Here is a 23,182-nt window from a genome sequence, read left to right as displayed (position 1 = left end):
CCCATCTATCTTAATTAATGAGCACATTCATATGTACTGTGTTTACAGCGCCTTCCCACTATTTTTTGTATGGAGTCCTTATTTAATCTTTTCTTTAAAAAAATGATTTTATTTATTTATTCACGAGAGACACAGAGAGAGAGAAAGAGAGACAGAGACCCAGGCAGAGGGAGAAGCAGGCTCCATGCAGGGAGCCCAACGTGGGACTCGATCCCAGGTCCCCAGGATCAGGCCCTGGGCTGCAGGCGGCGCTAAACCGCTGAGCCACCCAGGCTGCCCTTATTTAATCTTTTCCAATTGATTTACAAACTCTATAATCTACTGAATTAAAATCAATAATCTCTTTTAACTAGGTCTCAAGGTCCACACTTCACCATTATTCTGTTTAATTTCAATTAAACTAAGTCCATCTATTTCTCAAAACTCTGTGAACTGACTAGCAACTTAATGTTAAAATAGAACTATGGAATAAATGCTGCATTCCTATATTAACACCAAAATCAATCTGGAGTCTTGTTTGGTTTAAGTTGTGGGATTAGGGTGCTTATCATTCATATGGGGAAAGAGGGTACAACAGTCATGCCAACTCCTTCAAATCTCTCATCCTCTTTAAATTCGCATGTACAATTACTGGCATTTCTCTATTTTCATAATAAAATTCTCTGATCCAGATCTAGGTTATCTTTTTGGAAATTTGTTGTACTGTGGTGATTTCTACAGAAAGATTCTTATTGTAAGATAATACACTAATTCATTCATTCTTCAAGAAGAAACAAGATCAAAACAAAGGATTAAGTTAAAATGTCCCAAATGTAAACTTGTTTAAAGCCTAGAAGACCCAATCCTCTATGAGTGAGATTAAAGTATGCCTAAATCTTTAGAGTTAGGTGTATGGTATGGGCAGGTTTAAACGTGGTCAGAAAAATCATCCTTTGAAATGATAAGATCCTTAAGAAAAAAAAATAAAATGATGTATTCTCTTTTGCTAGGTTCTCTAAGTAACCATGCAGTCAGTTACATAGGCTACTGCTTTACTGAATTTACTCCTCATTCCAATATTGTGTAGGATGGTGACACTGAAAGTGTTGAAGTGTCTTTTAAATGTAATAACATCAGGAAATTCAATCTAGTTCATAAAAATGGGGAAAAGAAAGGATCATGACACACATTCTGTCTAAGAAATGGCATATAGTAGAAATGACATATATTAGTTTTATGAGAAAGCTTCTTGCCTTGGAAAGGGCAGTATTCAGGTTGCATAGCAACATATGTTGTCATATATGAAGTATGATACAGCTTAAGCAGCCAACTCTCTCATTTTACACTCTACCAGTCAGACATTTATTTATATACTGTAAGAAATTCTATATTCTACAACTAAAAAACTTTGTAGAAGGCTCAGAGTAGATATATGAACCAATTAAAGGATTGAAAATAAGCTGTACAAGGGAAGATGAAAGGCATTGGCTTTATTTGGCCCACAAATGTATACTTATGTTTTCATATGTTCATTTAGATTTTCCATATTTCCACCGAGGAAAATCCCATAAAACTGGAAATAGGCTAGAGCAATAGAGATTTAGGTTATATAAAAGAAAGAATGTCTGGGTACATGAGATCCTTAAACCGATTCTGAGGTGGGGTAGTAAAATCTCTGAACGTCGCTGGTCAGGATAGATTTGTTATGATAGCATTTGAATATATCAATCGGACAAGCTCCTTTCTAGCCCTACATTTTTAAGACACATCAGTTTAAAATTATTATAATTATTAGCATGTGGATTGATTTTCTTGGCATAAACATGAAATAAAACAGTCACCAACAAGTTACCCCACTGAAGTGTTTGTCAAAGGCGTAAGAAAAGTTTTACATTTGAGAAAACTTCATTACTTAGTGAATTTGGCTCTTTTTTTTTTTTAAATCATGATTTTTCCCTCCATACTGTACATGGGTAGTAGCTTTGAGCCTTTCTTATTTTTTAAAGAAGTACTACAGTTTCTGTCTAAAACTAGCCTTCCACTGGATATATTCATAATTCATTCTGCATAATTATTATTTGAGAACAAGATGAAGTAGTATAAAGATATCTGAATTATGAAGGAGCACTCCACTGTGATCTCTTCCACTAGCTAGTGGTGTGACCTTGGACAGGTCACTTTTGAATGTCATTTTTCAGCTGCCTTGTGTCAACCTCAGGACAGTGTTTGAAGAAGTGATCTCTTATATTCTTTCCTTCCTTGAAATTCTTTTCAGGGATTTTACCAAATCATAATTTAGATAAGTCAGCATTTTATTTTGCATGTGCTGAACAAAAGATTTTTTATCATATTTAAAAGTTTTAAGACATCTTAAATTGTTAGTGAATAGTTAAAAATATACTAAAATAACTTATTCTAGCATAGAATTCAATAGTAAGTTGGCTAATACCACAAATGGTCACCTTGTACTGTGTAAAAGTTTAGAATTAAAACATTTGATTTCTTATGATCCAACTGTCAAACAGCTCTCATCTTTCATTTATTATATTTTGTGTTCATCTAATTGATTTGGAAATACACATGAATATTTATCCCTTTCACATACCATTCCACATAATTTCTATAAAATAATTATTTTCATTTTTAAATCTTCAGAAATATAAATGCAACAGTATGTTATGCATTAAAAAGTCCATTTTATTTCAGTCATTGCTAGATTTCTTTCTTCATAGATAGCACATTTAAACATTTAAGATACCTTAAAGAGATTAGAGCCCAGTGGAAATCTAATTTTATGATTATATGAATTATGAATATACGATTGGTTTTTCATGTGATTGCAGTGATTTCCAGCTGCCTTAAAATAATAATAACTGAATGTTGCTGTCATTGAGATTTACTTCAATTCTTCAAAAATGTTCAACACAAGTATAACATGAGAAGTAAATCCAGGAAAGTAAATATAAAGTAAATTGGATTCTAATATTTAAATTTTTGAAAATCAAGTTAACTACTATATAGGCTAGAAATAATTTTTGAAGTTTCATGTGTTGACTCTTTTTTTTTTTTAAATGAAACATTTAAGCTGTACATTAGCAGCCTGCACTGTGATTGAAACTGGTTTAGGGAAACACTGAGGAGTCCAATCTTCATATTTTACATGACACATAGAATATTCTTTGGAGATTCATTATAAAGAAAAGCCACTCTGGTGCCATCGACTCTCCCTGTTGGCAAAGGAAGGGGGGGATCGAAAGAAATCATTTACACCTCGCACTTAAGTGTGAGAATATGTATTTGTTTTGTATTATGCCCTGGAATAGGAAACCTGGTCTAATTCATAAAAAAAAAAAAAAAAAAAAAAAAAAGGAAAGTAAAGATAAAAAGGGATCACAATAAAATCGTAGTTTATGGAGGAAAAGAGTAAAATCTCTCTGGAGCCTGTTTTAGAACTGACATTGTGCTAAAACAATTTGACTCGCAGTTTTCTCCTCCCTACACATTTTCCACTTCTAATTTCAGAGCTTAGCTCCCAGACTTAGGAAACCACCACTCCTTGCAAGATGCTAACATTTCTGTCCAACTTTCTGCCTCTTCAAAGCCTGCCTGGAAATATAAAGCAGAGAGTCCACAGCGTCTTACCTAGACAACGAGGAGCTGAAACGCCCAGGCATGACATCGCTCAACACTCAGGCTAGGAGAGAAGTCCGTCCCCGTTAGGTCCTCCAAAATATACGTTCACATTTTCGTGGTTGAGATCATGGCTCTATTCTAAGCAGTTCTACGCAGAGTGTGATTCTAACAAAAACACCCTCTGCAGCTGGAGGGAGCCTTGGCTAAAGCAGGAGCCTGTCAAGGCGTTCCTGGTGACTTCTGTCCACTAAATTCAGACTGATGTTTTGCGAAAGGGGCCTCCACAAGCAGGCCCAGATTGCCTGGGAAGCATTTCCTGCCTCTGAGTAGTGCATGTGAGAAAGAGTGCACGAAGCAGAGGGAGGGGGGCAGAGCAGAGCCCGCCTGGGCGATTGAGGAGCTCTGATTTTACACAGAACTGAAGTGAGTTTGTCAAAGCTCTTGAGGTGATTAGCTGGAGAGTCATAAAGTCCTAGAGCTTTCTCTATCCCCCACTGCTGATGAATTAAAAAAAAAAAAAGGGGGGTGGGGTGGGGAAAACAATTTTCTCCCTCCTTTACAGCTTCCCCACTGTATTAAATGTATATGCACAGCTTACTCAAAATACCCTTGCCCGTTCTCCTTTCAAAAGATCTCTTAGGAGAGGGAGATGAATTTAGAGTTTTAAAACTGTCATCCCCCAAAGAGGAACACCTTTTTTTTTTTTTTTTTTTTTACTCTACTTACAATCTACAATGCTGCAGCCCCACATACAGTACCTGAGAGGATCTGTAAGTAAAATCCCAAGAAGCCAGGAGATAGAACATTGTCTTCAAATCTCTCCAATCCCAGGAATCCTTCAAAGAATTAAAGTAGTTCATGTCATGGCACATGCAGCGTTACCTCCAGTCAGAATCCTCCAGTTACACAAACACAGGGCTGGGAAAGCAGAAGACAGACTCCATCTTGATCCTATTACAGTCCTGCTGACATTAACCACTTGCAACTTCTTCCATCTAGCATGACAGAGTCCCTGAATCACATCTCCAAAGCGGCTCACGGTATCTGCATCCTTTGTCCGACACAAATTTTGTGAACTATCATCTGTTTATCTTTTCTGCTTTCTTGTGCCTCCACTGAATGACTTCCTCCTAGCTGCTCCAGGCTGGGAACTTGGACTACCATTTGGTTTTGATTAAAACCAGACAGCCAACTCTGGAGAATTTAGGGAATAAGCTAATGGAAACTGCAAGTATGGCTTTAATTAGTGCATCAATTAATAATAGATGTTAGCTCGTCTTATAATAAGATGACACAAATGTCAACACAGAGGAAGCTCAAGTCCTTTCAGGAAAGAAGTTATACCAATTCTCATTTCTTTATGACCCAGAATTCTCCTGAGGGAAAGTGGAAGGAAAGAAGAGGGATGTGGCCTTGGGACATCCAGGTTGTGCAGAGGCCAGTGGAGCAGCTTTGTTGTTTATACCAGGGAAACAGGAAACAGTATCTCTGAGTTTAATTATCTTGCTTGGGTGAAATTGCTCTGTAATGTCTCCCTTCTACTTTATTTACAATCAATGGATTCTCTTGCTATTTATGACTTAAGCATTTTTTTTGTGTGTGACTGGTGATTAGATTAATCTGATTATTGGGTCTATGCGCAGTTTACAAATTCTTAGGGATTTCCCATAATGGGAGTTACAAGAACAATTCTAATTTCAATATGATAAATGAATAACATAGAGCTACAAGAGATATTAAAGTTTTTAGCCCAAGACCCACCCTGTACGTCTCTGACATTGTAAGTAGTTTTCGTTGTTCACTTTTATTTTCAGTTGACTCATTTTTATAAAGACGGACAGATACCTGGATATCACAATGGCCATCTTTTTCATATCCTCAAAGAATGCTGGGTAGGTGGTGATTCGATGCAGTATAATGTGACACCTACTATTTCTTTTCTTATTAGATAACTAAAATCTCTCAAAATTAATGCAAAGTATGGACTACTAGAGAAATAGGAAATGGCAAGATTAACATATTGCATGTGAATATGAAGATGAGAAGCATTCACACAAAAACATGTGGGCAGAAGCAAGTTTTAAAAATTTTTTATCAAAACGTTACTGATTTAAAAATGAGCACTTAGATTCCTTTAATTTAACCTACAACCATATGGCAAGAAGGAAGTCCACACTTTCATAAATCCTTTAAAGAGCTACTATATTCATATTGATTGAAAATACTTTCACTGAAACCATGCCATTTAAGCTTCCCAATAATCTGGGTGTGTGTGCTCTTATTTTATATTAAAAATAAAGCACCTGAAGTTTGTGGAATTGTTTTTCTTACAATCACATGACGGAAAGTGGCCAAGTCCACACCAGAACTCAGATTTTAACTCTCAATTTTGTGTCTTTTCCTTCCCTCTGAGAGTTCGCCTGCCTCTCTTGACTCACACGTAATTGCTGTGTGAAATTGGGGAGACTTCTTAAACTTTCTGAGTTTTGAATACCCCTTTAAAAATAGGGACAACTCCACATAACTCACAGATTGGAATGCAGAATTTGCTTTATATACACATATATTTATAAATTTGTATTTATTTCCCTGAGGAAAACACTGGAGCAGAATGGAATGAGAATTGATGTAAGTTCTTTCCTAAAATAACTTGTTTATCTCCATCTCTATCTCTGCCCCTAGTCTTCTGGTCTTCTAGTAGATAGTAGGCGCTCAATAAATATTAACTCACTGCTAATTCTCAGCTAGATTCTCCTCATGAGTGCTATAATCTCCCCTCATGCAATCTAGCCTCCTTCCTGTTTACATTGGCCCGAGGTAACAACAAAACCCTATTCACATGCATTTATAAATGCGTTTATAGACATCTAGACACTCTTAATAGTAATTTTCTCCTTAATGTTCTCTTCTCTAAACAAATAAGACTTCCTGCTTTCTTCTATTATTAGAAGGATTACTTCCCAAATCTTTAATCACTCTTATTTATTTTTCATCCTTCAGTTGCCTGACTCCAAACAAATCTCAGAACTTACATTCTCATAAAGGCTTTACCAAATATGAGTATAAAGATAAATACTGAGATAATTTCTTAAATATTTAGCATGGTGTCAGGCACATAGAAAGGGTCCCAAGTATTTGTCCCCTTCTCCTCTCTGCATGTAAATCTAAGTACATCACTTCCTTAAATGTTTGCTTCTGACTCTATGCTAGATAAACTAATAAAATAAGGCATAGAGGCAGTTAGAAAGCTGAAAGTAGAGGATCAGGATAGGAGTCTGACTCCAACACTGTGATGAGCCCATGCAAGTTACTTAAGCTGTGTAAGCCTCAGTTTTAGCCTCTGGATATAAGGATTTTCCAAAATTAGAGATGATAGTCCACATAAAGCCACTAGACATTATGGCTGATGCAGTATTCATTTTTAACTACATTTTTTTTGATATTCAAATTATCTTCCTCTCCCATTCATATATTGCTCTTCTGTGATAACTAAAAAAAAAATCTATTAATCTTTTGAGCTCTGAGTTAAATGTATGCATTTGGAACCATTTTTTTGGTGGAAGAATTATGTACTTTTTAAAAAGGAGGCTAGCAGAATAAGGCTTAGAAGTTATTATGAAGATCAACTTTCTTCCCAGGTACTATAATCTAAATAATACACATCAGCTATGACAGACCTGCCAATTCCCTGTCATCTTCAGTAAATCTGTACCTGGACTTCTTCTACAGGATTGTTCAAAGACTCTCACATAGTCCAACAACCCCTCAGCTGTGCAAAGTGAGATACACACTGGGGAAAGAATGTTTTACTCTTAAAAGTTGAGTTTCAGGGACACCTGGGTGGCTCAGCGGTTAAGCATCTGCCTTCGGCTCAGGGTATGATCCTGGAGTGCCAGCATCGAGTCCCACATTGGGCTCACTGCATGGAGTCTGCTTCTCCCTCTGCCTATCTCTCTCCCTCTCTCTGTGTCTCTCATGGATAAATAAATAAAATCTTAAAAAAAATATTGAGTAGCAAATGTCATTAGCTCAGCATCCACTTTTAACATTTGTGAGTGCAAGTAGGCTCTGATTCTTTCCATTTTTAGGAAGGAATAGCATCATTAGAATGATGAACTGGTAATTAATACACACAAGGGGAGAATGAATGTCTTTAAGGCACTTTTGAAGTACCAAACATGTACACTTAGTGTAATAAATGTACGAGTATTTTGTCTATGAAAATTAATCCTTTAAAAATCTGTATTTAGGGACGCCTGGGTGATTCAGCAGTTGAGTGCCTGCGTTGGCTGGGGGTGTGATCCTGGAGTCCCAGGATCGAGTCCTATATCAGGCTCCCTGAATGGAGCCTGCTTCCCCTCTGCCTGTGTCTCTGCCTCTCTCTCTCTGTCTCTAATGAATGAATAAATAAGATCTTAAAAAAAAAAAAAAAGACTTCTGATCGGTGAAGACACAATGTCTTTCTAAAAAAAATTAAATTAAATTTTAAAAATCTGTATTTAACAACTTTAGCCTGCAGCTTATTAGAGTTACCACATGTATGTCAAAGCAATAAAAATTGAATATATTTGACAGGATTTCTAGTTAATTTTTAAGATTATTTTTTATGTGTACTTTCTTCCAATAGGTTCATTAGGATAGATATACACCCACTTAGGAAAAAAAAATACAATTTTGTAGTTTGCATATAAAAATCTGAATGTACATTATTAGTTCTTTAAAATCAATTTTGTCAAACTTGTGATACTCCACTTTAACTAAACATTAAGTATTCATTCAGAAGTATTTATTAAAGGAACACAATTAAGTTTGATGATAAACTAATGGAAAGGATCAAAGTCTATAAATTCTCCAAAACTAATTGTACCTGTTTCTTGGATTATTATGTTCATTGCTTCCCTCCATTGAAAATTATTACAATCCAAGAATAACTATAAAGTCTCTTGATAAATTTTAAATAACTTGGAAAAAAACCTTAGCAAGTATTAAAAAATATAATTTTTAAATTATAATTAAATTTATTTATAATTTTAATTATAATTTAAAAAATTGGCACAAACCCAATAGTATATTTGGTTTTCGAAACCGATAATTCTCCTTGCCTGTCTGGTAGGGCCAGGATACTCTCAGAAGCATGAAGGGTGCATGCCAATCATGACTTGTTTTAGAAAGGCCTGAGTGTACCTACCCAGTAGAGGCTGAGGCTCTTATGTCTTATAAAGAATTTGTTCTCTATGAAAACTTATTAATATCACCATACAGCACACTTCAGCATCCTTGTTTATCATTATGATAACATTCTCCGAAATTCTCATTTCATGGCTAAAAATGTCCCTGTAACTTCAGTCTATTCCAAAGGAAAAAAAAAAAAAAAGTTCCCTCTTTACCTTTGGGCCAGAGCTCACACTCTTCTAACTTGTCTCACCGTGCTCTCAAACCCGGCCAGGCGTTGCCTCTTACATGCTCTGTTCACCTGGGAAAGAGGTGAAACTGCCTCTGTTCAAGTCCCTCCTCCTCAATAAAATAAGGTCCAGTTAAACCTCTGTCCTTTGGGAGTCATTCTACCTCACTGTTTATACCATACCCTGGTCTAGAGTCCAGGCCACATCCTCAGCCTTCCAGTGGAGGAAGGTGGGGAGGTCATGAAGTTGTTACAAAGGCTTGTGTCTTTGAAGGAATATCTGTTCCATATCTATAAAAATATAAATATACTCTTCTATTTTTCCCTTTAAAATAGAACCATTTGAGAGATTCAGGATACACAACAAGGAAATACACTTAATATCCATCCACACATTCAATATTTCCTTGCACTTATTATATTCATGATACTGTTCTATATTTGGGATACATCATTAAAAACAATCAGACCAAAAAGAAAAAGAAAAAAAGAAAAAAGAAAGAACTTTGACCTCAAGGAGCTTAAATGGGAAGTAGGAGGTTGACGATCAGCAATCAACATAATAAATAAGCAAATTATCTAGTATATGGATAATTACTATGGAGAGAGGAAAATATAGAGTGTGATAAAGAAAATAGGGAGTGGGGATCTCTGAGTGGCTCTGTGGCTTAGCACTTCTTTGGCCCAGGGTGTGGTCCTGGAGTCCCGGGATCGGATCCCACATCGGGTTCCCTGCATGAAGCCTGTTTCTTCCTCTGCCTGTGTCTCTGCCTCTCTCTGTCTTTGTGTCTCTCATGAATAAATTAATAGAATCTTAAAAAAAAAAAAGAATACAGGGAGTGAAGGTTGAGGGACAATAGTGTTATAGCATGAAATGAAAGATATCAGGGTAGGGATCACTGAAGAACTTCTCAGCAAATATATTTAAAAGATGAGGGAGATGGGTATACAGGTATCTAGGCATCACAGAATTTCAGGCAGAGTAGACAGGTCTCAAGGAAAAGTGTGCCTGGTCATTTCCAAAAAATAGCAAGGGGATCAATGTGGCTGGAATAGAAGAAGAAAGGGGTAGAGAGCTAGAAGATGCACTTGAGGAGGTAAGGAGGAGGTAGTGTCCTGTAGTGACATTGACTTCGACTGACTAGGAAGTAGAGTCCTTGTCACGTTTTGAGCAAAGGAGTGTAAGGTCTGCTCTACATTTTAATATGGTTACTTTGGCTGTTGCATTAAGAATAGGCTGAAAGGAACTGATGGCCACAGTGGGGAGGCCAGTTAGGAGGTCACTATGATGATCCAGGTGAGAGACATGGATGGTGGCTCAAATGGAGGTGAGAAAGTTCAGGTATAAAATTATTCTTCGGTAGTTAGCCCCAAAAGTACTTCATGAAGAATTAAATTTGTTACATAAGAAGAAAAGAGGAGATGGAAAAGCTTCTTGCGAAACTCAAGGGTGAGTAGGTAGGGCAAATTTTGCAGAAGGAGAGGCTACAAGCCGACTCCCCTTAAGGGAGGGAGCCCAAGGGTGCAAGGGTGGATCCCAGGGGTCCTGGGATCACAACCTGAGCCAAATGCAGATGCTTAATCAGCTAAGCCACCCAGGCATCCCAATTAGCAGGTTTTAAAAGAGAATTTGAGGAAAGGAAATGGAGATACAAGTTGAGTCAATGTTTTTGAAGTTTCCCTGCAGAAGAAAGCAAACACAGTATCAGTAATGATGTGGGGCCATGAGAAGCTTCCATTAGGATGGGAAAATTAATAGGATGTTTTCAATTTTTGTTTTATGTTGTTGTTTTTATCAGTATGCTATCTTCCCAATGGGAGGGAAAAGCTGATGATGAGAGGAGTGGAGAAATATTGGAGGTGGACTTTTGAGAACTTGGGATCTAAGGGCCCAGAGACTGATTTTACAGGGGAAGGTGATACAGGGGAAAACGTTAGTGGCTGTGATTCAGTTAGTCATTTGGCATACTCCAGTGAGCCACTATTATGGCTTTCATTGTTATTCAACTTAAAATTATTTTTTTGTTGTTCTTAGTCTCATAAAAATTATACCCATAAGAGAGTTGCCTCATAGGTGTAACTGATGAGCAAAAGCTACGAAAATTTTGCAAATATGCTTGTCTCCACAATAGTATAATCCCACCTCCTGCATTTCTCTAATGGAACATGGTACTAGCAGGTGAAGGAGCACTTTTCCCCCCGACACCCCACAATCCATCTCTGGCCCTTAAAGCTGCAAACAAAGGTCCTGCTTTTGTGTCTCATCTTCAGAGAGTGTATTTCTGCTGTTGTTTTCCAGTGCTGAGTCCTTTTGCTAATTTCTTCATATCTATTTCTCAATTCATCTCTCAATTTTTCTAGATTTTTGTTGCTTTTGGCATTTGTCTTGTGTTTTTCTTCTTACCTTTATTGAGATATAATGGACACACAATAAACTCTGCATATTTAAAACCTGCAAACTGATGGTTTTGACAAATGCAGATGCCTATGATGCAGTCACCACCATGAAAATAATGAATACATTGTATCCATCACCTCCAAGTTTCCTTGTGCCTGTTATCCTGCCCTTTTGCCACTTTCTCCCTCTCTACCACCAAGCAACCACTGATCTGCTTTTTGTCACTGCAGAGTAGTTTAAATTGCCTAGGTATTTATTTCCATGAAATCATATGTCTGGATTTATTTCTGGATATATTCTGGATTTATTCTTCACTTGACATCATCATTTGAGATCTGTCCATGCTGTTGCATGTATCAATGACCCATTCCTTTTCACTGGTGAATAGTATTTAATTGCAAGCATTTATCAATCACAGTTTATCCATTCATCTGCTAATGCACATTTGGGACAATATCATTGAGACATAGTTTTTTTGACTATTACACAGAAAACTGCTATGAAAATTCATGTACAAGTCTTCGTATGCACATGGTCTTTCATTTCCTTGGATAAATACCTAGGAGTGAATGGTAGATTCATTTGGTAGGCAGATTTTTAACTTTCTTAGGAACTGCCATACTGTTTTCTAAGGTAGATGTTCCATTTCATATTTCCATTAGAAGTTTCTGAGAATTTTTGTTGATCCACGTGTGTGCTGACACTTGGTATGCTTCATTTCTTTAATTTTAGCCCTTCTTATATAGGTATAGTTGTATCTCCTTAGCATTTTCCTAATGATTGATCCTGAGTATCTTTTCCTATGCTTCTTTAACAACAGTATATCTTCAGAGAAGTGTTTGTTCAAATACTTTGTTCATGAAAGAAATTTGGTTTGTTGGTTTCCTTATTATTCAGTCATGAGAAATCTCTATATATTCTTCATGAAAGTCCTTTATCAGGTAATTGAAAATATTTTCTCCAAGTCTAGATTGTCTTTCATTTTTTTTTTGTCTTTCATTTTTAAGTGTCTTTTGGAGATAGAAGTTCTTAGTTTTGATAAATTAAAAAGTTACCAGTTTTCTCCTTTTATGGATTATGCTTCCAGTCTCATGATAAAGAAATTAGGTTTCTTAAGATCACAAAGATTTTCTTTTATATTTTGTGCTATAAATTTCATAATAACATTTAATTTCTTTATATGGCGAGAGTATAGAGCAAAGGGTTTTTTTTTCTTTTTTAAAAAAATATGGATATCCAATTATCCTAGCACCATTTGTGATAATCCTTTTCCTTTTCTTTTTTTTTTTTTTGTGATAATCCTTTTCCAAAGAATTGTCTTTGTCCCTCTTACAAGAATCAATTGACCACGAAGTATGGTTTATTTTTAAACTCTGTCTCATTGACCTGTTTATTTCTTTTATATCACATTGTATTGACTATTGTAGCTTTACAATAAGTTTTGAACTCAAGTATTGTAAATATTCCTACTTTGTTCTTCCTTTTCAAAGTTGTTTTGGATAATCTAGATCATTTGCACTTCTACACAAATTTTATTTTTTTTTTTTTTGCTTTTAGTTTGAATTTTATTTCTTTCTTTTTTTTTTTTTATTGGTGTTCAATTTACTAACATACAGAATAACACCCAGTGCCCGTCACCCATTCACTCCCACCCCCCGCCCTCCTCCCCTTCTACCACCCCTAGTTCGTTTCCCAGAGTTAGCAGTCTTTATGTTCTGTCTCCCTTTCTGATATTTCCCACACATTTCTTCTCCCTTCCCTTATTTTCCCTTTCACTATTATTTATATTCCCCAAATGAATGAGAACATATAATGTTTGTCCTTCTCCGACTGACTTACTTCACTCAGCATAATACCCTCCAGTTCCATCCACGTTGAAGCAAATGGTGGGTATTTGTCATTTCTAATAGCTGAGTAATATTCCATTGTATACATAAACCACATCTTCTTTATCCATTCATCTTTCGTTGGACACCGAGGCTCCTTCCACAGTTTGGCTATCGTGGCCATTGCTGCTAGAAACATCGGGGTGCAGGTGTCCCAGCATTTCATTGCATTTGTATCTTTGGGGTAAATCCCCAACAGTGCAATTGCTGGGTCGTAGGGCAGGTATATTTTTAACTGTTTGAGGAACCTCCACACAGTTTTCCACAGTGGCTGCACCAGTTCACATTCCCACCAACAGTGTAAGAGGGTTCCCTTTTCTCCACATCCTCTCCAACATTTGTTGTTTCCTGCCTTGTTAATTTTTCCCATTCTCACTGGTGTGAGGTGGTATCTCATTGTGGTTTTGATTTGTATTTCCCTGATGGCAAGTGATGCAGAGCATTTTCTCATGTGCATGTTGGCCATGTCTATGTCTTCTTCTGTGAGATTTCTGTTCATGTCTTTTGCCCATTTCATGATTGGATTGTTTGTTTCTTTGGTGTTGAGTTTAATAAGTTCTTTATAGATCTTGGAAACTAGCCCTTTATCTGATATGTCATTTGCAAATATCTTCTCCCATTCTGTAGGTTGTCTTTGAGTTTTGTTGACTGTATCCTTTGCTGTGCAAAAGCTTCTTATCTTGATGAAGTCCCAATAGTTCATTTTTGCTTTTGTTTCTTTTGCCTTCGTGGATGTATCTTGCAAGAAGTTACTATGGCCGAGTTCAAAAAGGGTGTTGCCTGTGTTCTTCTCTAGGATTTTGATGGAATCTTGTCTCACATTTAGATCTTTCATCCATTTTGAGTTTATCTTTGTGTATGGTGAAAGAGAGTGGTCTAGTTTCATTCTTCTGCATGTGGATGTCCAATTTTCCCAGCACCATTTATTGAAGAGACTGTCTTTCTTCCAATGGATAGTCTTTCCTCCTTTATCGAATATTAGTTGCCCATAAAGTTCAGGGTCCACTTCTGGATTCTCTATTCTGTTCCACTGATCTATGTGTCTGTTTTTGTGCCAGTACCACACTGTCTTGATGACCACAGCTTTGTAGTACAACCTGAAATCTGGCATTGTGATGCCCCCAGATATGGTTTTCTTTTTTAAAATTCCCCTGGCTATTCGGGGTCTTTTCTGATTCCACACAAATCTTAAAATAATTTGTTCTAACTCTCTGAAGAAAGTCCATGGTATTTTGATAGGGATTGCATTAAACGTGTATATTGCCCTGGGTAACATTGACATTTTCACAATATTAATTCTGCCAATCCATGAGCATGGAATATTTTTCCATCTCTTTGTGTCTTCCTCAATTTCTTTCAGAAGTGTTCTATAGTTTTGAGGGTATAGATCCTTTACATCTTTGGTGAGGTTTATTCCTAGGTATCTTATGCTTTTGGGTGCAATTGTAAATGGGATTGACTCCTTAATTTCTCTTTCTTCAGTCTCATTGTTAGTGTATAGAAATGCCACTGACTTCTGGGCATTGATTTTGTATCCTGCCACGCTACCGAATTGCTGTATGAGTTCTAGCAATCTTGGGGTGGAGACTTTTGGGTTTTCTATGTAGAGTATCATGTCATCGGCGAAGAGGGAGAGTTTGACTTCTTCTTTGCCAATTTGAATGCCTTTAATGTCTTTTTGTTGTCTGATTGCTGAGGCTAGGACTTCCAGTACTATGTTGAATAGCAGTGGTGAGAGTGGACATCCCTGTCTTGTTCCTGATCTTAGGGGAAAGGCTCCCAGTGCTTCCCCATTGAGAATGATATTTGCTGTGGGCTTTTCATAGATGGCTTTTAAGATGTCGAGGAATGTTCCCTCTATCCCTACACTCTGAAGAGTTTTGATCAGGAATGGATGCTGTATTTTGTCAAATGCTTTCTCTGCATCCAATGAGAGGATCATATGGTTCTTGGTTTTTCTCTTGCTGATATGATGAATCACATTGATTGTTTTACGGGTGTTGAACCAGCCTTGTGTCCCAGGGATAAATCCTACACAAATTTTAGAAGCAGCTTGTTCATTTCTACCAAAAAAAGCCCGTCCGGATCTTGTTCAATTTGGTATATAGATTAAATGAGAAAGAATTAACATCTTAATAATATTGACTCTTCTGTTCCATGAGCATAATGTATCTCACATTTTACTGAGGTTTTTAATTCCTCTTGTCAGTGTTTTATGTTTTACTCTGTAACAGTCTTGCACATTTTTGACAGATTTCTTTATACATATTTCTTATTTTGATGCTACTGTAAATGGTCTTAAAATTTCCATTTCTAGTTGTTTATTACTGTTATATAGAACACATCTATTTTTTTTGTATATTGATTAATATCCTGAAAACTTGCAAACTTCACTAAGTAGTTCTAGTAGCTTTTTGAAAATTGCTAAGCTTTTCTGCCTAATTGGTTATGTCTTATGTGAATAAAGACAGTTTTGCTTGCTCTTTTCCAACCTGAATACTTTTTATTTATTTTTTGTTTTTGTTTGTTGCTTTATTCCATGGATTAGAATCTGCATTGCAATGTTGAATAACATTGGTGAAGTGGATGTTCCTGCCTTTTCTTGGATCTAAGGGAAAAAGCATTTGGTCTTTTACCATTAATTATGATATTAGCTGCAAGGTTTTTTTGGTAGATGTCTTTATCAGATTAAGGAAGTTCCCTCAATTCCAGTGGAAGAAATTTTGTTCCCCAGGGATATTTGGAGATGTTTGGAAATATTTTTGGTCATCACAACTGGAGCAGAGTGGTGTTCCTGGCTGCAAAACATACTGTAATTCACAAGATAGCTTCTCACACAACAAATAATTATTTGACTCAAAAAGTTGACAATGATGAGGTTGAGAAATCCTAATCTGCTATATTTCTAGTTTGCTAGGAATATTTTTTTTAATCATGAAAGGTATTGGGATGCCCTCTCAATTTTTTATGAATAAGATTTTTCTTTAAAGTGGTATAAAGTTTTTCTTTTTTAGTTTGTTAATAATGGCACATTTCACTGACTGATTTTCAAATGTTAAACAAATTTTCTATTCCCAAGATACTTTGTCACGGTGTATAATTATCTTTCATATGATATATGATATGATGTATTATCTTTTAAACATTATTGAATTGAATTTGCGAAATTTTTGTTAAGATTTTTTGCATCCTGTGTTCAAAATAAATAATGGTTTGCTATCTTCTTGTTACTTTGCTATTGATTTCGATTTTAATTCCATTATAGCTGGAAAACATACTATGGATAATTTGAATTTTTGAATTTATTGAGACTTCTTTTATGGCTAAACACATGGTCCATTGTGGCAAATACCTTCAAAAAGAATGTGCATTATTTTTTGCATTATGTTTTCATAGATGAAATATCTGATCAAGGTCCAGAGAATTGAAAAACGTTCACCACTATCTTCCAAGAAGGAAGAAATAGTACCTATTCTATATAAACTGGAAGCATATCTTTAGATAGTCCTTAGTTCCAATGGATTCCTATTGAGCAACCTAATATTTCCTGGAACAGAGGTCGCCCTGGTCTTGGAATTTTTAAGCATTATCTAATTTAAACTCTTCATACCAGTAGGATAATCATTTATATTTGAAATGAATATTAACTCGATATTAGTTAAATTTTTGACAATTAAATTCAACCCATTTTTAAGTGTAAGCATATCAGTACATATGCCTACTTGGACATCCAATAATAATCACTATTTTGCTTATAAATTATCAGCCTTGATAGAAGTGGTATGTTAACCATTAAAAATAAAGAACACAATTAGAACTGCCTTTTTTTAAAGATTTTATTTATTTATTCATGAGAGACACACAGAGAGAGAAAGAGCCCAGAGGTAGGCAGAGGGAGATGCAGGCTTCATGCAGGGAGCCCGATGTGGGACTTGATCCCGGGTCTCCAGGATCACGCCCTGGGCTGAAGGCGGCGCTAAACCACTAAGCCACCTGGGCTGCCCAGAACTGCCTTTTAATGAAACTATGGAAACAATTCTTTGTTAAACTCTTGAAAAATGTTGATATTCTATTCAATAGCCAGTAGGATGTATATATATTTATATAGTATCACTTCTATATCCTAGTCTTTATTATTTTCTTGGATAAAACAATACACAATAGTGTTTTTTTTATGAATTTCAATGATGAGTTTTCCATTTAGTATGAAAAATGAAAACTTGCAAAAGTCTTTAAAATGAAAGCTTTTGTGAAATTACATTATCTTATTTTAAGTTGGAGAAAAATATTTTGGGCAGAATGTAGTTAAAGCTTTGCCAAAATTCAAATGTTAGAAACACAGTTTGAAAGAGTTTGTAAAACATGTGTCATAATAGGTTTCTTCTATCCTTATGTTGGAAGGTTGAATTTCACTACCAAAATAATCCTATTGTGGAATAAAATATAGCAGGGTTTCCTCTACTTATATTAGTTACTCGTGGGCCAAAGTAGAGTGTCGATTATGGTTGCCAAGTTCCTATGTAGACAAATGAATCACAGGAACACAGTAGCTATTTTATTTGGGACCTTGCTGAGCTGCAAGATTTTTAATGAGTTAAAATAATATTTTGGGTTTTGAGTAGAAAGTGTGAACTATCAAAAACACAGACATTTGACTTTAAAGTTTAGGACAAAAACAACTCCACATGCAAAGTCATTTTGAGCAACAGACTTACTGAACTTGAAATGGAATCCCCTGAGCGATGGTCTCTCTGTTTCCTTTGGGCTATGTGTCAGGGAAGCCAGTCTGATGGTACTGAAGCTCTCGAGAAAAGATCCTGCTATTATTGGCATGTATGCCCTCAAATTTGCATGTAAGAAAAATTGTTTTAGCTTATGTCTGAAGAGCCATGAGAAGATGATTGTTTGCTTCTCTTCTAGTTGGGAAGATAATAATAATGATAATTATTGCTAAGCACCAAGAAGATAGAAAACACAGACTGTGCAAGATATGTAAGTGAATGAAATAAGTGAATTAGAAGACATATTTTTCTTCAAGTGGGCCAAGTGGTTTGGTTAGCATTAATCTATTTTTTTCAAATGTTTATTAGAATAAAGATGATCAATTAAACACAAAGAATGTTTTCGAACACCTACAAGACTCAGTATTGTTAAAGATTTTGAAGAGCACTGTGATCCTTTAAAGTTAACTGCACTGATTACTTTACAATCTGATATTTGTATAAATACATAGACATGCATGGCACCCTATAAAAATTTGGCATTGTCTTATTTTCCATTTTAAGTAAACATTGTTTTAAAATTCCATTTCAGGGATGCCTGGGTGGCCCAGTAGTTGAGCATCTGCCTGTGGCTCAGGGCGTGATCCTGAGGTACTGAGATCGAGTCCTGCTTCTGGCTCCTTGCAAGGAGCCTGCTTCTCCCTCTGCCTTTGTCTCTGCCTCTCCCTCTGTGTTTCTCATGAATAAATAACTAAAATCTTTTTAAAAAATCCATTTCAGATCTTTGTTTGCCTAAGGCCTCACTCTTTTCTGTGAATGCCTTCCCAGATGATCCAAAAATTATACTTAGTTACTATCTTTTATGTTTTTCTCCTCACGCTTTATACCTCCATTCAGGCATGCCTTTTGCTTGGGGACTATCATCAAGAAGAATTATGAGTGGAGTGTCCTAAACCAGAGCTGAATATTCACAGTTAGAAAGGCCATTCCCTGCAAGGAGGAGAAGAATTTCGGGGCAAAAGAAGGCAAATAGAGAAGAATAAAAGGAATATTTATCTTGCCGGAAGGATGAAACCACTAAATCCTATAAATCAATGGGGATGTCACTGCCAGGGTCCTGGTTTTTCCTGTATTGTAAATATGTGTTACTGGCTTGCATGCTAGGTTGAATCCCATCTGACTCTGTGACTATGAGTGCAAGGCCACGTATTTTTTTTTAAGATTTATTCATGAGAGACACAGAGAGAGGGGGGGACATAAGCAGAGTGAGAAGCAGGCTCCCCAGGGGGAGCCTGATGTGGGACTCCATCCCAGGACCTTGGAATCACACCCTGAGCTGAAGGCAGCCACACAGCTGAGCCATCCAAGCATCCCATAAGGCTGTGTCTTATTTATAGTTCTAATCTTAACACCACACAGTTAAGAGCTAGGGAAGGAGGGGACGGAAGACTATCAGGAAATCACATTTGAGCATTAATTTAATTAGATCATTTTCTCCTGTCCATACATTGGAAAGAACAGGAATTTTGATCAGTGCAGATGGTGGAGAGGGAGGGGCTAGGAGAGAAGCAGGGGTAATTTAGAGCAAGGGGCACATCTGTGCACCAAGGGCCTGAGCATTTGTTCTATAAGACACTTTGGGGACTGATGGGAAACTGAGAGGAAACATTATGGCATCTGAGGGAATGAAGGCAAAAGCCAAGAGATGAGGGCTGTTTTGCAACTTTACTTGGACTTGACCAATGTGTTATTTTTCTCTTCCCATATCATGTTCATATGCTTTCTCTAAGTGCTCTATGCTTATCTACCAACTGCTGGTGCCATAAGGCTAACACATCCATTTCTCAAGAAAAATGGAATTATGAGATGATAGAGAAAGAAACTCGCTTACTGCTGATTTTAAAAATTCCTTGAAATGCAAACCACAAAGGAAATACCTAATTGCTTCTCTAAGAGATGGTGGAAATTGGTAGGACAAGATACTCAGTTTCAGATTTTTGCTTTCATTCTCTGAAGGCATTTCTGTGTTTCTTGGCTGTGTGTGTATATGTGTGTGTGTGTGTGTGTGTGTGTGTGTGTGTGTGTGTTTCCAGAAACATGTAGCACAACTTCAGCCAGACCACATGTCTATGAGTCAATATTTCAGCCTGCATTTGTCTTAAACCGTGAAGCTCTGGGTGTAACCTAACAGAACCTGGCAGGTTGTCTGAATAGTTCTTTCACCACTTGACCCAAAATATAGTAAATCAGATGACATATTGTTCCAATTTTACATTAGTACTCATATTTTAATAAGGAAAGGAAGAGTGTGTTCTATCAAGATTTTTGAATACAAACAAAATCTAGTTTCAGATCCAACCTATTACAGAATTTAATATTGGAGTCACCAAATGCAGTTTGCTTTAAAAAAAAAAAACTTGATATGTACATATTTTGGCATTTGCTATGGACTAAATTGAGTCCCCACCCACCCCAACCTCAAATCCATGTGTTGGATCCCTGACCCCTGATGTGACGGTATTTGGAGAGGGGGCCTTTTGGAGAGAATTAGGTTTAGATGAGGCCACAAAGATGGGGCTCTTCATAGCCCAACAATGGGATCAGTACCCTTATGAGAAAATGAAGAGACACCAGAGCTCTCTCTCTTCCATGTGAGGACACAGACACAAAGTAGTCATTTGTACATCAGGAATAGTGTTCTAACCTGACCATCCAACACCTTGATCTTGGACTTCCCAGCCTCTAGAAGTTTGAGACATAAAAGTCTGTTGTTAAGCTTTCCAGCCTATGGTATTTTGTGACAGCGGCTCAAGAAAACTAGCCAGCATTTCACAAGTTTGAGATGTTCATTTAGCTACATTTAAAGTAAAACTTGATACTAGAAACTCAATTTTCTAGTATCTTTAGTAGTAGAAGTGGTGGCACTGCTGCTGGTGGTGGTAGTGGTAATATTAATAATAATGGTTGGAATTTAATGAGTTATTACTTCTCTCGTGCTAAAATCCCTGGGAGAAAATTAAGATGTGGATGAGATTTTTATCCTCTCTCTAATCTTAAATATCGGTGCTATATATAGTGAACACATAAACCATTCTCAGCTCTGCTATCTCTAAGGAAGATCAAAATATTTTGCCCACTTATTTTTATAAAGACATATCATATATTACAAAGGGAAAAAGCTCTGTATATTTCGGGTATTTAAAAAATACATCCATTTATGGAACTTCAATGAGGTTAGGTGACTAGTCCAGTTGCTCAGCTGGTTAGTGACATGACACCTTCCTCCCAGTCCAAGAAAAGCTCTTCTTGTCTCAGGGAAGACACCTAGCTCTAGTCTGTGATATTTTTCTCCAAGATCTTTTGCCTATGCTCTGAATTCATTAAGATTCCCCTAACTAGTGCCCAAAGAGGCCAAATAAAATAAAAGAAAACAAGATTTGGGGGGCTTCTTGCAAAAGCCAAAGGAGGCTTCTTTTTCCTGCATTCTCCTCACACCTCCCTTGAGACAAGAAGCACTGAACTATTCACTTACTGAAATAGGAAAATGAAAGGGAAAGAGAATACTGGTGAAAATGTTTTTTTCTGAACACAACTTTGCCAAACTAAAAAATAGTTTAAGGATAACTCATCTCTGAGTGTCCCTCTTTATTTGTTTCTTTCCTTCTGTACTTAGTATATATACGTCAACTTCTAAAATGAGGAAGCCATCATTCAATCTTGTCTCCACTTGGACCTGTAAGCCCTGACTCTGTTTTTTGTTACTAAAACATTGGGAATCATAACAGATTAGTATTGAGAGCTCATTAATAGTCAGGCCCTATTCTCAGGGCTGTATGGAGTTGCTATTTAAACCTGACAACAATCCTAGGAACTAGGATCTTTTAATATGCTCCTATGTAGACAAGGTAACTGAGGCTGAACTTGTCAAAGTTGTTACATGGGGAAGAGTGTCAGACTCTAAGTTGCAGGCTCTGCCTTTCCACATGTTTGTGTTTACTCCTCACTATACTTCCTCACCCTCTTGACTGGCCCTCATCTCCCCATCTCTAAACTACTGTTCTCAATCATTTACAAAGGTCTTTGGAATATATTAATGAAAATTTTCAATTTTATAAATTTAAAGTAATAAAAGTAAATAGAAGGAATAAATACCAAAAATGCCAATTATTTCCAAATTATATCCAAAGTTGTTTACAGCAGCACAATTCCATGTGAAATTTGGAAAGAATCTGTTGAATTATTGTCAGAGAAACTTGAAATATACATTAGTTGAAAGGCTCTGCACCTTTAATAATACTTATTTTAGAATGCCGATTACTCTAAACAGGAGTACTAGCCAATAAAACCATCACAAAGTAAAAACAAAAACTCGCAAAAATCTATCCATAGAGAGCAACACTGGAAAAATCTATCAAAAATATAACAGTGATTCTCTTTGATCAATAGAATTTTGCTTATATTTTTCTATATTTTCTAATTTTTAGTAGTTTCTGCTTTCTATAGTTAGTACATAGTAAAGAGAGGACAAAATATATCTGAAATGTAGTGGAAATTGTATTTATAAAGAGTTAACTTAATCGATTTCCGCATTTGTAAAATTAGTGGCAGGGTCTAAATATTAATAACTCCCACATATCATATTGTAACTTTCATTTCCTTTAGCTTCTTAAATCTTCCAAGTAATCATGAAAAAATGGAATTAGCTTATTCTTTGTGGATAAGAAAGTTGCATTTCTGAATACTTAAGAAAAAAAAAACTGTAGGTGGTGAGAACCAAGAACCAACACCATGTATTTCTAAGGAGGATTTTAAAAATCTCCTCCATCACAATTATTTCATATACTATGTTTGTATAATTCTGATTATTTATGACTCCTTTTCTTAATGTCATCCTTTTGAGATTGTCTCCAAACTCCTTCCAAGCTTTTTAGCTCTTGTTTAGTTGACTCCCATTTATGCTAGCACTCCCAGAATATTTATCATCCATGTCTCCAAAAACCTTTCCTGATGAGCCTTGTTGACTGTGTCTCTTTGCCATTTTTGATACACACAATGAAGATATTAAGACCTTATGTATTTGTACTGCTATACTTCATTAATGATAAAGACGATATCTTCTCTTGATTGTATTTTTCTCCTCTTTTTTCTTAAACACAAACATATG

General features: G+C 36.3%; 1 protein-coding gene across 10 annotated transcripts in view; it reads right to left on the bottom strand.

Annotated features, from left to right (window-relative positions):
* The window catches only part of DLC1 (DLC1 Rho GTPase activating protein), a 495,960-nt gene that overhangs the window by 406,823 nt on the left and 65,955 nt on the right, over nt 1-23,182 (bottom strand). For 4 of the 10 annotated variants that reach the window (XR_013352786.1, XM_077848967.1, XM_077848965.1 and 1 more), the window contains exon 1: nt 3,622-3,964. The exons of 2 other annotated variants lie outside the window; for them this stretch is intronic. The gene's annotated coding sequence lies outside the window, so the exon portion shown is untranslated. Of the gene's footprint in view, nt 1-3,621; nt 3,965-4,370; nt 4,738-23,182 lie in introns of those variants that run through there. 4 more of the 10 variants (XR_013352787.1, XM_077848957.1, XM_077848955.1 and 1 more) reach the window with 4 other exon arrangements.

Source organism: Canis aureus, chromosome 15, assembly GCF_053574225.1.
Source record: "Canis aureus isolate CA01 chromosome 15, VMU_Caureus_v.1.0, whole genome shotgun sequence".
In the NCBI taxonomy this organism is placed as follows: Eukaryota; Metazoa; Chordata; class Mammalia; order Carnivora; family Canidae; genus Canis; species Canis aureus.
Note: the sequence above shows the minus strand (reverse complement) of the source record. Positions and strands in the feature narration are given on the sequence as shown.